The sequence below is a fragment of the Rana temporaria genome, chromosome 4 (genome assembly GCF_905171775.1).
Source record: "Rana temporaria chromosome 4, aRanTem1.1, whole genome shotgun sequence".
In the NCBI taxonomy this organism is placed as follows: Eukaryota; Metazoa; Chordata; class Amphibia; order Anura; family Ranidae; genus Rana; species Rana temporaria.
Genome location: NC_053492.1, coordinates 272748019 through 272761954, shown reverse-complemented (window position 1 = coordinate 272761954; position 13936 = coordinate 272748019). Strand labels below are relative to the sequence as shown.

The following is a 13936-nucleotide window of genomic DNA, read 5'->3' as shown; positions in this document are numbered from 1 at the left end:
TATTGAGCATTTTGTTACATGACCAAGCAATAAACAAATGATGAAGCTTCTGACAAATGAATGATGTTTGATTAATGATTTAATGACAAAAACCTAATGCCCCAGGGTCCATTCAGTCATTACCCACTTAAATGTTATAGAGCACTTCTCCAAGTGCTGTGATCAGTAAATAAACTGACAGTCGTTTCACAGTTTTACTCTTTACAAAAAGACAGATAAACCCCTGTTAAGAGTCACTGCTTCACAAAATATTTAATTATCCATGATATTGCACCTTTCAGTTATTTTAGATAACTGGCCTGTAGGGCTATATGTGATGTGTCAGGGAAAAAATACCTTTTAAAATCCTTTAATCTATATACTATATTGTCATCTTTCCCCAAGCTCATAAGTAATATAACTGCCGCACATGTGCAATAAGACTTTGTGACAATCAGATACAATTTTTACAAAATATTTTATTTAAACTTGGACTTGGGGCACAGTTAGCCTGCTCATTGATTCTTATATTCATCCTATCATATAGATTTAAAGCTGAACTTTAGGATAAACAAAAATTGTAAATAGACTATTGGCATGTGAAATTTTTACTTGAATCTTGATGTAATTTGTGTATTTCTTCCAGATCTGGGCAGTAAAGCAGTGTGAAGCTTTTGCTCTGTGTAGGAACTTCCTGTAATAAAGACTGGTCAGTGCTGCTCTCTCCTTGTGTAGAGTGACTGGTCTTGTCTCCGCTCCCTCTTGTAGTTTTCTGCAGAAAGCCTGTAGTAGGTGGGGTCCCTCTCACAACGTTACTCTTTGAACAGGCTTTGTATATTAATGTAATGATGTCACAACTACTTTTTATATGGTGTTATCTGGGTTAACAAAGGCACACTAAAGTGGATTTATATAATTTGTGGCCATTGAGAAATATATTTGTGTGTGTGTGTGTGTATATATATATATATATATATATATATATATATATATATATATATAAAATTATACATTATGGTTTGCAAGTGGTTTACCGGGGTTTTTGCTGAAACTATCGGCCATAATCCCAGTATTTTCTTTTTCAGCCAGTGGCTTTCTTTCACATGAAAGTAGTCCAAGTGGTTTATGAGTCATTGGAATGGTTTCAGGAGCGGTGATGTCCTCCCCTTCTGTCACTTACCTGAGTTTCTCAGACTTACCGTTTTCACAGGAGCGCAAGAGAAATGATCCGACAGTGTGGCCGGCTGGTCACAGAGGTGGACAGAGACCAGATCATCTCTGAGTGCCTCCATGGCCTTGGAGGACCAAAGCAACATCACTTCCGGTCTAGGGCGGAGGTAAACACATTTTTTTTATAAAAAAAAAAAAAAGATCGATTTTTTTTTTAATCTTTTGCTTTTAAAGGTAAAGGAGAGATTTGGGTCTTTTTGACCCCAGATCTCTCCATAAAGAGGAACTGTTATCCTTATTTCTATTACAGTGGATGCTTACATTCCTTGTAATAGAAATATAAGTGATAATTATAAAAAAAAATTAATAATAAAAAAAAAAAAATTAAAGCACCCCATCCCTCTGTGCTTGGGCGCAGAAGCAAATGCATACGAAAGTCATGCACACATATGCAATCACCAACTTATTCCCTAGGGCAGTGATGGCGAACCTTGGCACCCGTGATTTTTTTTAACTACATTTCCCATGATGCTCAACTACACTGCAGAGTGCATGGTGCATGAGCATAATGGGAAATGTAGTTCCAAAACATCTGGGGTGCCAAGGTTTGCTATTACTGCTCTCTGTTAATAAATATATATATATATATATATATAAGGTTTGGGGGTTATACATAATTTCCTAGCAATAAATACTGCTTTAACCTTGTAAACAGAAGAGGCGTGCTCTTTAACCACTTCAGCCCTGGAAGGATTTGTTCCCTTCCTGACCAGAGCCCTTTTTACAATTTGGCACTGCGCTGCTTTAACTGGTAATTGCGTGGTCATGCAATACTGTACCAAAACAAAATTTGTGTCCATTTTTTACTAATACAATAATCTCAATTTTAGTCATACATTTAAGCGAAATGCATTCAGCCACATGTTTTGGGTAAAAAAAACTCAATAAGCGTATATTTATTGAAGGATGGATGGCCTCACTCCAAAAACCGTACAGGTTGTCTTTTATTAAATGAACAGCAAATACATCACCAAATCACAGCAACAGAAACAGGGGAACAGCCGATGTTTCGCACAAAATCAGTGCTTATATGAATAAGCACTGATTTTGTGCGAAACATCGACTGTGACACAGAGAGAGAACCAAGGTGAGTCACAGTGTTCAGTGTGCTGTGTGCTGGGGAATGGCATCCCCAGCATCCCTTTACATCTCCTCTGGGCTGCCCCTGCTCTGGATGTTTTATGGCATGATAGATTGCATAGGATAAACAGCCCCTGCCCATTCCAGCGCCTCAGTAGTCCATCTACAGATGTGATGTGTAATGAGATGTACCAAGAGCCCTTTCACACACACAAAGGGGAGGAGTTAGTAAAATGGCCGCACCCATTTTGGGTACCAGAAATATTTCTGCACCCAGGCGCCTTTGACCCTAGGATCGGCCCTGGCTATAATGGCAGGGCAGTACAACCCCCCCTTCAAATGACCCCATTTTGGAAAGTAGACACCCCAAGGAATTTGCTGAGAGGCATGTTGAGCACATTGAATATTTTATTTGTTTGTCACAAGTGATTGAAAAATTACAAAAATAAATTGACACAAAGTTGTCACTGAATTATATATTGCTCAAACATGCCATGGGCATATGTGAAATTACACCCCAAAATTCTTTCTGCTGCTTCTCCTGACAACAGGGATACAGGGATGTGGGAGACTTTTTGGGAGCTTAGCGGCATAGAGGACACCGAAAACCAAGCACTCCTCACTACCTATCACAGTTTCGGAGACCCTGAAATGTCAAGATGGCACAAACTCCCCCCCAATGACCCCATTTTGTAAAGTAGACACCCCAAGCTATTTGCTGAGAGGCATATTGAATCCATTTATTTTTTTATATTTTGCCACAAGTTTCAGGAAAATTACAAAAACATTTTTCTCTCACAAAATTGTCACTAAATTATATATTGCTCAAACATGCCATGGGTGTATGTGAAATGACTCCCCAAAATACATTCTTCTGCTTCTCCTGAGTACGGGGATACCACATGTGTTGGACTTTTTGGGAGCCTAGCTGCGTACAGGACCCCAGAAACCAAGCACTCCTCACTACCTATCCTCACTACCTATCACCATTTCGGAGGCCCTGAAATGTCAAGATAGCATGACCCAATTTTGGAAAGTAGACACCCCAAGCTATTTGCTGAGAGGCATGTTGAGTATTTTGCAGATCTCGCCTTTTGTCACAAAGTTTTGAAAATTGAAAAAAAGAATGTTTATTTTTCTTTCTTAATTTTCAAAAACAAATGAGAATCAGAAGGGCTCTTCCTGGTATTTAACCACTTAAGACCCGGACCAAAATGCAGCTAAAGGACCTTGCCCCTTTTTGCTATTCAGCACTGCGTCGCTTTAACTGACAATTGCGCGGTCGTGCAATGTGGCTCCCAAACAAAATTGTTGTCCTTTTTTTCCCACAAATAGAGCTTTCTTTTGGTGGTATTTGATCACCTCTGCGGTTTTTATTTTTTGCGCTATAAACAAAAATATAGCGACAATTTTGAAAAAAATTCAATATTTTTTACTTTTTGCTATAATAAATATCCCCAAAAAAGATATAAAAAAAGTTTTTTTTTCCTCAGTTTAGGCCGATACGTATTCTATTACCTATTTTTGGTAAAAAAAATCGCAATAAGCCATTGGTTTGCGCAAAATATAATTTAATGTTTACAAAATAGGGGATAGTTTTATGGCATTTTTATTGATAATTTTTTTTTTTTTTACTACTAATGGCGGCGATCAGCATTTTTTTTCGTGACTGCGACATTATGGCGGACACATCAGACAATTTTGACACATTTTTGGGACCATTGTCATTTTCACAGCAAAAAGTGCTATAAAAATGCATTGATTATTGTGAAAATTACAATTGCAGTTTAGGAGTTAACCACTAGGGGACGCTGTAGGGGTTAAGTGTGACCTCATGTGTGTTTCTAACTGTAGGGGGGTGGGGCTGGACTTGTGACGTCACTGATTGTCTTTCCCTATATCAGGGAACAGACAATCAGTGACACTGCCACTGTGAAGAGCGGGAAAGGTGTGTTTACACACACCTCTCCCCGTTCTTCAGCTCCAGTGACCGATCGCGGGACACAACACCAGTCCCCGTTGGAATTTGGACTGTGGTATCTGCATGAAGGGAGGACAGAATGAAAACATTCCGTAAATCCCTCCACTTCACTGCAAGCAAATTTTTACATCTCAAGCGGGCTCTCTCCCCCAGCCTAAGACGGGAATCTACAAGCCGCTGGGGTAAGCCCCAGCGATTAGATCACACGGTGCCACATGCACCTATTCCACAGTCAAAAAGGTGACTAAAAAGCGTCCGCTTATGTAATAATTGTCAATGTACAAGTGGTACCCTTTTCTGAATAAGGATGACACCAAGTTCCACACAATCTTACCCGCGCTCCCAATGTAGTATGGGCAGTTCTCCGGCTCCACGTGACTATCTTTTCCCTCGTAAACCATAAAACTATATTTATAGCCTTTTACCCTGTCACAGAGCTTATACAACTTGACCCTATATCTGGCACGCTTGCTGGGAAGATACTGTTTGAAAGACAAGTGGCCAGAAAACATTTTCAGGGACTAATCAACACAGACAACTTGATTGGGGGTAAACAAGGCTGCAAACTGTTGGTTAAAGTGGTTTACGAGGGGCCGAATTTTGTAGAGCCGATTTTCATTGTCATTGAAGTACATAAATTGCAAGATCTGCTCGTATCTAGCCCTGGCCATGGATGCAGAGAACACAAGTAAATGGTGAATTGGGTCAGTGGACCAATATGACCGCGACTCACTCTTTTTAGTTATACCCATGAGGAGAGATAGGCCCGGGATGGTTTTAAATATGGAAACCGTAATAGGTTTCCAATCTCTGGCAAGGATCAACTGGGGATTAGTGAACGGGGGAAGTACCAGTGCTGCAGAAGTGGTGGGCTCCCAATTAGGATTGGCAAATGCAGCAGGAAGGGCACTATGGGCTCAACAGGTCTGTGTTCGAACGCTGTAGTTATGTGTTTAGTGTTTTGTAAGTGACAGTGATCGTTTGATACTGCACTTGGGTGGGCTGGGCTGGGTTGTGCGGAGAGGCTAAATGCAGGTGCTACTGGGGAGGCTAATATAGTTCTGATCAGATCAAAGATATTGATCCATTCAGACACTATACTACTAAGGGAAGTGTATGGTGTGTGCGTGGCTGTTGACACTACTGGCATTTATCTGATGCTGCCTCTGGCAACGCAAACCCTAACTGATGCTAAATCTAATGTCACCCACCAGGTGATCAGGGGGATCAAAATGTATTGGGTAATATATGGCGGGTGCCCATATGCTATAAAATCATAACTTACTAACCAGCGTCACCCGTGACACTAATACAGTGATCACTGGTGACAGGGGGTGAAAGGGTTAACTGGGGAAGATCAAGGGGTTAAAACCTTTATTCGGTAATGTATGGGGGTACCCTGACGCTATAAAAGAATGACAGTGAAACAAACCAACTAACTGGCTAACCCGTGACACTAATACGGCGATCAGAATATAGACCTATACACTATATTAGTGACACTGGAGACAGGGGGTAAAAGGGTTACCTGGGGGCGATCAAGGGGTTAAACCCTTATATGGGGGGTTTAGGGGGTACCATAGACCTACCCGGGCCTACTACTAACTGCCGTAACACTTATTAGTCACAAATGACACCAATACAGTGATCAGTGAAAACTGCACTTGGTGACACTTTGACAGGCAGAGGACAGTCTCTCATTTTCCAGAACCGATCTCCAGGTCCAGGCCATAAATCATTGACCTGGGCCTGGAGAATAATCGGTTCTGAAGCGAATCAGATTGCCGTGGGTGCGCCGGGAGTGCGCACCCCTCTAGGCGGCCGCACTCCTGACATATACCTAGGTGATTTGCCCAGGAGAGCTGACCTGCCACAGTATAATGAAGACGGCTGGTCGGCTACTGGTCAAGAAGGTAACCACATGATCTCCAGAAGATTTAGCCCCCTTTATGACCAGGCCACTTTTTGCGGTATAACACTGCCCTAGTTCATGCACCGCTGTATACAAATAAAATTAATGTAATTTTTTTCCCCACAAATAGAGCTTTCTTTTGGTGGTATTTGATCACTGCTGTGTATTTTGTGCGCTATAGACAAAAAAAGACTGACAATTTAAAAATCTATAAAACATATCCAATGATAAAAATAAAAAATACATTTAGGCCAGTATGTATTCTGCTACATATTTTTTTTTTAAATCCCAATGAGCATATATTGATTGGTTTCCGCAAACGTTATAGGGGTGGATTTGCAAAAACTGGTGCAGTCTGAATCTGGTGCAACTGTGCATGGTAGACAATTAGCTTCTAACTCAAGCTTGTTTAATTAAGCTTTGGCAATAAAACCTGAAAGCTGGTTTCTATGCAGAGTTGTATGGAAGAGCCCTGGGGCCATCATAAAAAAAAAAATACTAAATTCTGAGTTTCAAAGTCAGAATTCTGAGATTAAAAAGACAGAATTCTGTGTTTCAAAGTCAGAATTCTGAGATTAAATGTCAGAATTCTGTGTTTCAAAGTCAGAATTCTGAGATTAAATGTCAGAATTCTGAGATTAAAAAGACAGAATTCTGAGTTTCAAAGTCAGAATTCTGAGATTAAATGTCAGAATTCTGAGTTTCTAAATATAGCAGTCTCTATTAGGAGGATTTTAGGAGCAATTAGCAATAATGTAGTAACACCCATAGACCATCATTCTGCAGACATACAAGTCTGGTGCTCTAGATATAGATCTGTAAATCTATCTTAGTTACAGCATACAGTATGGGGAAGCAGGCAATGCTGGGCTCTCTGGTTCCTCTACAGTCCCACAGTTTACTGTCATTTGCTCTAACATAAAGAGGGATGCTGAAAACGAGTGTATTGTGTGTGTGAGTGGTGGGGGGGGGGGGGGGGATGACACAGCTTCCATAGATAACAGAACACAATGCACCCCAACTTTTAGGAAACATTGCACTGTTGCCCCAACAAGAGGGAATTGTGAGCACAATGTGTGTCTTTGTTCAGAACGGCTTGATTATAGCAATTACATGTCTGGACTAATTCTTTCAGAGAATGAACCCCATATTACACATAAAAATCAATACATGTATATAGCTTGAGAAATAGCTCAATGCATAGAGTGACAGACTTGTGATTGATATTTTGTGGGTTCGAATCCAGGAGACAGCACAATTTGTTTTTTAGTTATATGTATATATACATATTATTTTATACATTGCTCTTAGATTAAAATAGAGATGTCCCAATACCAATATTAGTAAATCAATATATTGAAAATGTATATGTCTTCAAAAAATTAAGCTCTGAGCTGGATTCGAACCCAAAACTTAAAAACACAGAAGTCTATTACTCTAACCATTGAGCTATAACCCAAATCATAAAACTCTGCTGTTTTTTTAGGTTTAATATGGGGTTCATTCTCTGTAAGAATTAGTCCAGACATGTGATTGCTATGATCAAGCCGTTCTGACCATAGACACACATTGTCCTTCTGCCTTCTAGCCATTCACAATTCCCTAATGTTGGGGCAACAGTGCAATGTTTCCTTAAAGTTGGGGTGCATTGTGTTCTGTTATCTATGGAAGCTGTGTCACCCCCCCCCCCCCCACACACAGAATACACTCGTTTTCAGCATCCCTCTTTATGTTAGAGCAGATGACAGCAAATGGAGGAACCAGAGAGCCCAGCACTGCCTGCTTCCCCATACTGTATGCTGTAACTTAAATAGATTTACAGATCTATATACAGAGCAAAAGACTTGTATGTCTGCAGAATGATGGTCTATGGGTGTTACTACATTATTCTTAATTGCTCCTAAAATCCTCCTAATAGAGACTACTATATTTAGAAACTCAGAATTCTGATATTAAATCTCAGAATTCTGACTTTGAAAGTCAGAATTCTGAGATTAAAAGTCAGAATTCTGAGTTTCAAAGTCAGAATTCTGAGTTTCAAAGTCAGAATTCTGAGATTAAAAGTCAGAATTCTGAGATTAAAAGTCAGAATTCTGAGATTAAAAGTCAGAATTCTGAGTTTCAAAGTCAGAATTCTGAGTTTCAAAGTCGGAATTCTGAGATTAAAAGTCGGAATTCTGAGTTTCAAAGTCAGAATTCTGAGATTAAAAGTCAGAATTCTGAGATTAAAAGTCAGAATTCTGAGATTAAAAGTCAGAATTCTGAGTTTCAAAGTCAGAATTCTGAGTTTCAAAGTCAGAATTCTGAGATTTAATATCAGAATTCTGAGTTTCTAAATATAGTAGTCTCTATTAGGAGGATTTTAGGAGCAATTAAGAATAATGTAGTAACACCCATAGACCATCATTCTGCAGACATACAAGTCTTTTGCTCTGTATATAGATCTGTAAATCTATTTAAGTTACAGCATACAGTATGGGGAAGCAGGCAATGCTGGGCTCTCTGGTTCCTCCATTTGCTGTCATCTGCTCTAACATAAAGAGGGATGCTGAAAACGAGTGTATTCTGTGTGTGAGGGGGGGGGGGGGGTGACACAGCTTCCATAGATAACAGAACACAATGCACCCCAACTTTAAGGAAACATTGCACTGTTGCCCCAACATGAGGGAATTGTGAATGGCTAGAAGGCAGAAGGACAATGTGTGTCTATGGTCAGAACGGCTTGATCATAGCAATTACATGTCTGGACTAATTCTTACAGAGAATGAACCCCATATTAAACCTAAAAAACCAGTAGAATTGTATGATTTGGGTTATAGCTCAATGGTTAGAGTAATAGACTTCTGTGTTTATAAGTTTTGGGTTCGAATCCAGCTCAGAGCTTAATTTTTTGAAGACATATACATTTTCAATATATTGATTTACTAATATTGGTATTGGGACATCTCTATTTTAATCTAAGAGCAATGTATAAAATAATATGTATATATACATATAACTTAAAAACAAATTGTGCTGTCTCCTGGATTCGAACCCACAAAATATGAAACCCAAGTCTGTCAGTCTATGCATTGAGCTACTTCTCAAGCTATATACATGCATTGATTTTTATGTGTAATATGGGGTTCATTCTCTGAAAGAATTAGTCCAGACATGTAATTGCTATAATCAAGCCGTTCTGAACAAAGACACACATTGTGCTCACAATTCCCTCTTGTTGGGGCAACAGTGCAATGTTTCCTAAAAGTTGGGGTGCATTGTGTTCTGTTATCTATGGAAGCTGTGTCACCCCCCCCCCCCCCCACTCACACACACAATACACTCGTTTTCAGCATCCCTCTTTATGTTAGAGCAAATGACAGTAAACTGTGGGACTGTAGAGGAACCAGAGAGCCCAGCATTGCCTGCTTCCCCATACTGTATGCTGTAACTAAGATAGATTTACAGATCTATATCTAGAGCACCAGACTTGTATGTCTGCAGAATGATGGTCTATGGGTGTTACTACATTATTGCTAATTGCTCCTAAAATCCTCCTAATAGAGACTACTATATTTAGAATCTCAGAATTCTGACATTTAATCTCAGAATTCTGACTTTGAAACTCAGAATTCTGTCTTTTTAATCTCAGAATTCTGACATTTAATCTCAGAATTCTGACTTTGAAACACAGAATTCTGACATTTAATCTCAGAATTCTGACTTTGAAACACAGAATTCTGACATTTAATCTCAGAATTCTGACTTTGAAACACAGAATTCTGTCTTTTTAATCTCAGAATTCTGACATTTAATCTCAGAATTCTGACATTTAATCTCAGAATTCTGACATTTAATCTCAGAATTCTGACTTTGAAACACAGAATTCTGTCTTTTTAATCTCAGAATTCTGACATTTAATCTCAGAATTCTGACATTTAATCTCAGAATTCTGACATTTAATCTCAGAATTCTGACTTTGAAACACAGAATTCTGACATTTAATCTCAGAATTCTGACTTTGAAACACAGAATTCTGTCTTTTTAATCTCAGAATTCTGACATTTAATCTCAGAATTCTGACATTTAATCTCAGAATTCTGACTTTGAAACACAGAATTCTGTCTTTTTAATCTCAGAATTCTGACATTTAATCTCAGAATTCTGACATTTAATCTCAGAATTCTGACATTTAATCTCAGAATTCTGACTTTGAAACACAGAATTCTGACATTTAATCTCAGAATTCTGACTTTGAAACACAGAATTCTGTCTTTTTAATCTCAGAATTCTGACTTTGAAACTCAGAATTTAGTATTTTTTTTTTATGATGGCCCCAGGGCTCTTCCATAGAGTTGCACCCTCCAATCTTAGTAAATAAATCCCATAGTGTCTACAAACTATGGGCTATATAATGACATTTTTATTTATTTATTTTTATACTAGTAATGGTGGAGATTAAAGACTTATAGCAGGACTGTGATATTGGTGATGGGGGGATCTTGGTGTGGGGTTGTTCTTTCAGTGAAGGAAACTGTTTGGGGATGGCCCCTTCCTGTTTCAACATGACTGTGCACCAGTGCACAAAACAAGGTCCATAAAGACATGGATGAGCAAGTTTGGGGTAGAGCAACTTGACTGGCCTGCACAGAGCCCTGACCACAACCTGATAAAACACCATTGGGATAAAATAAGAGCGCAGACTGTGAGCCAGGCCTTCTCGTCCAATGTCAGGGCCTGACCTCACAAATGCGCTTCTGGAAGAATGGTCAAACATTCCCAAAGACACACTCCTAAACCTTGTGGACAGCCTTCCCAGAAGAGCTGAAGCTGTTATAGCTGCAAAGGGTGGGCCAACTCAATATTGAACCCTACAGACTAAGACTGGGATGCCATTAAAGTTCACATGCATGTAAAGTCAGGCGTCCCAATACTTTTAGTAATATAGTATATATATATATATATATATATATATATATATATATATATATATATATATATATATATATATATATTGTAGCACCCTGCTGCCATTGAGTAGGCGCTATGTGTTAAATTATAGTTGTCTGAGCAGTAGTTTGGCTCAGAAGGATTATGCTAAATTGTTGGTTCTTTTTCAGTTCAGCTGGGTTGCACAAGTTTGCCCTTGACGGTGGGTGTCTGTTACCACAGGACAAGGTTGGAAAGGCAGCAGGCTGGATGCATTGGGTATCTCTTTCCCAGAAGTAGCGCAGGGTGTGTGGTCAACCCGATGTGCATTCTGGGGAGGGGTACTTAAGGGACAGACGCCGTTTGGCGGGGTTCCTCTTCCGAAAGCAAACAAAGAAAAAAATCCACAAGTGCTTTTTTTTTTATCACTTCTATTCCCTTTATACTTGCTTTTTCACAAATACAGCAATTTGGAAATTGAATGAAAGGTTTAGCACTGGGAAACACTGTTTAAAAGATAAAAAGTGCATTTTATATACAACTAGAGATTCAAGACAGAAAAAAATAAATAAAAATAAATGTCATGTAGACAAGAAAAATATGTTTTCTTTATTGTTTGTTCAAAACTCTCTCAGTTTACATGTTGTAAAAAAGCAATTAATAAACTAAACACTGTTATCACATGTATTAATTGCATACTGGTATCAAAATATGTTATTATTTATAGTATAGGTCTTTTAAGAGAAGTTCTAAAGCTTACTACATTGGTAAATAAGCAAATTTATTTTCTAGTTTGGACAGTAATCGTTACTGATGTTTACATGCAGGCGAGAACTAATGCGCCTTTAACTTCTCTACATATTAAGCCACATACAGTAACATTATTCCTGCTCACTACTACTAAATCCAATACTATGAAATGAAGTCTGAGACTAATGGTATAATATTGTAACTCTATCTTATTTGTATTCTGTTGCTTTCCCCATAAATGCACGCTGTAGTGACTAGATACTGTTAATTTCAACATTTCAGATATGTGTGCCTGTGTATATGCACACTGCCTCTTAAACATTAGCAGTAAAATAACTTTAAATTGTGATAATTTTGTCACCTCTGCGTGTCCACATTATCCTAATACCAAACATGCTTGTAGGAACGCAATCGTGCCCAGTGTTAGAGGGTAGAGAGCTATTTATGTAATGACCATTTCAAACTGTGCAAATGCCAAAATAATGGCTACTTCTTTACTAGTGCCAAAAACTAGATCTAGATTGGACTTCGTTCTCCCTATTTGGTATCTTACCTCCTTTTTTTTAAAAAAAAAAAGCAGAAAAATAAATAAACAAAAAGAGATAATGCTTAAAAACTGTAGTGTGCAAAGAGCAGTGCTGTTTTTTTTAGCAACATATCTGCAATTAGCTTTCATTGGGTTTCCTAACACTAACTGCTCAAACTGATTTCTCATTGGTTGCCACTTGCCATAAGTCGCTGCACACCATTTCCAATTTTTTTTAAAAAATAACCATGTGTGCACATCTTTTGCTAGCACACTTACCATTATTACTAAATGTTTTTCATGTGAAGTTATTTGTCACTTTTGCAGCTCTCTTTATGAACATGGCTGTGCTTCTTCTACTCTAATGATATCTTTGGCTATGCATGCACACTTGCCTTTTGCCGATTTCTTCTTTAAGGCTATTTTTCCCATTAACAGATCAACTGTCTGTCTCACATTTCACATGCATACCAGATCCATCCAACTTTACTGTGACCTTGTCACTAAACATAGTGTCACATAGCTCACTAACATTTAAGAATACCACACTCGCTGACAGCTTCCTAAACATATTCTTCTTCCATCCCTTCATCAAAGTAACTTTTATACTAGCTACAAGTCTGATCGTCATTGCTTGGGCTCTTTAAATGCAATGATGTATAGGTTCAGTTATTGCATGTGTCAGTGTGGTAATGGGGCATCAATGTTCATATATTTTATAGATCCACAGGCTTTGCTTGTTCCTTTTACTCTCAGCTGGTAAAGAATCAATCATTCAATTGCCAAAAATAACCCACAAAAACAATTTCAGCCCCAGTTGAACTGTTTGATTCTCCCTTTAGAGAAAAGGTATTCAATTGGTTTATATCTAGAATAAAACGAGTCATGATTTTTAAAGGATAAATTATTCCCCCAGATTAATAATTTCAAATATATAACCTAAACACATTTCCCAGCAGTGTTGTTGATATTCACAGGGGTCACAGTGAACTTGCTCGAGTGTATGCCCATAACAACCCATGAAGTCACATGATAGAACTATTAAAGGCGATCTCCCAGCAGATATAAAAGACACAAATTAATGTAGCTCTGTTTTCATTAATATATTAATAAATTAAATAAATTAAAGTGGTTGTAAACCCAACTAGACAACTTGCATCTACAGGTAATATAGATCACCTGTAGGTGCAAGAAATATCTCCTTAACCTACACGGTTAAGGAGATATTTGCAGAAAACACTGCACTGTAGCAATCCCTGAAGAACAAAATCTCATCGTTCTCAAACGCGGTGATGTACAACACGTACGACGGCACTATAAAGGGGAAGTTCCATTCCATTGGCGCCACCCTTGGGGCTGCTTTTGCTAATCTCGTGTTACCGTGTGTTAGTAAAAGTTTGGTGAGAGACGATTTGCGCTTTTCAGTCTGTTACAGCATGACGAATGTGCTATCTCCATTACGAACGCTACTTTTACCGAAGGTGCGCTCCCGTCTCATACTTTATTCTGAGCATGCGCGGGTTTCTAAGCATACATACGAAGGTGTTTCTCGTCGTAAACCAGCCCGACG

The 13936-nt window shown here is 38.6% G+C and overlaps 1 protein-coding gene across 2 annotated transcripts in view; it reads left to right on the top strand.

The window, feature by feature from the left end:
- ROS1 (ROS proto-oncogene 1, receptor tyrosine kinase) overlaps positions 1 to 13936 on the top strand; it is a 192350-nt gene that overhangs the window by 166363 nt on the left and 12051 nt on the right. The window lies entirely within an intron of this gene.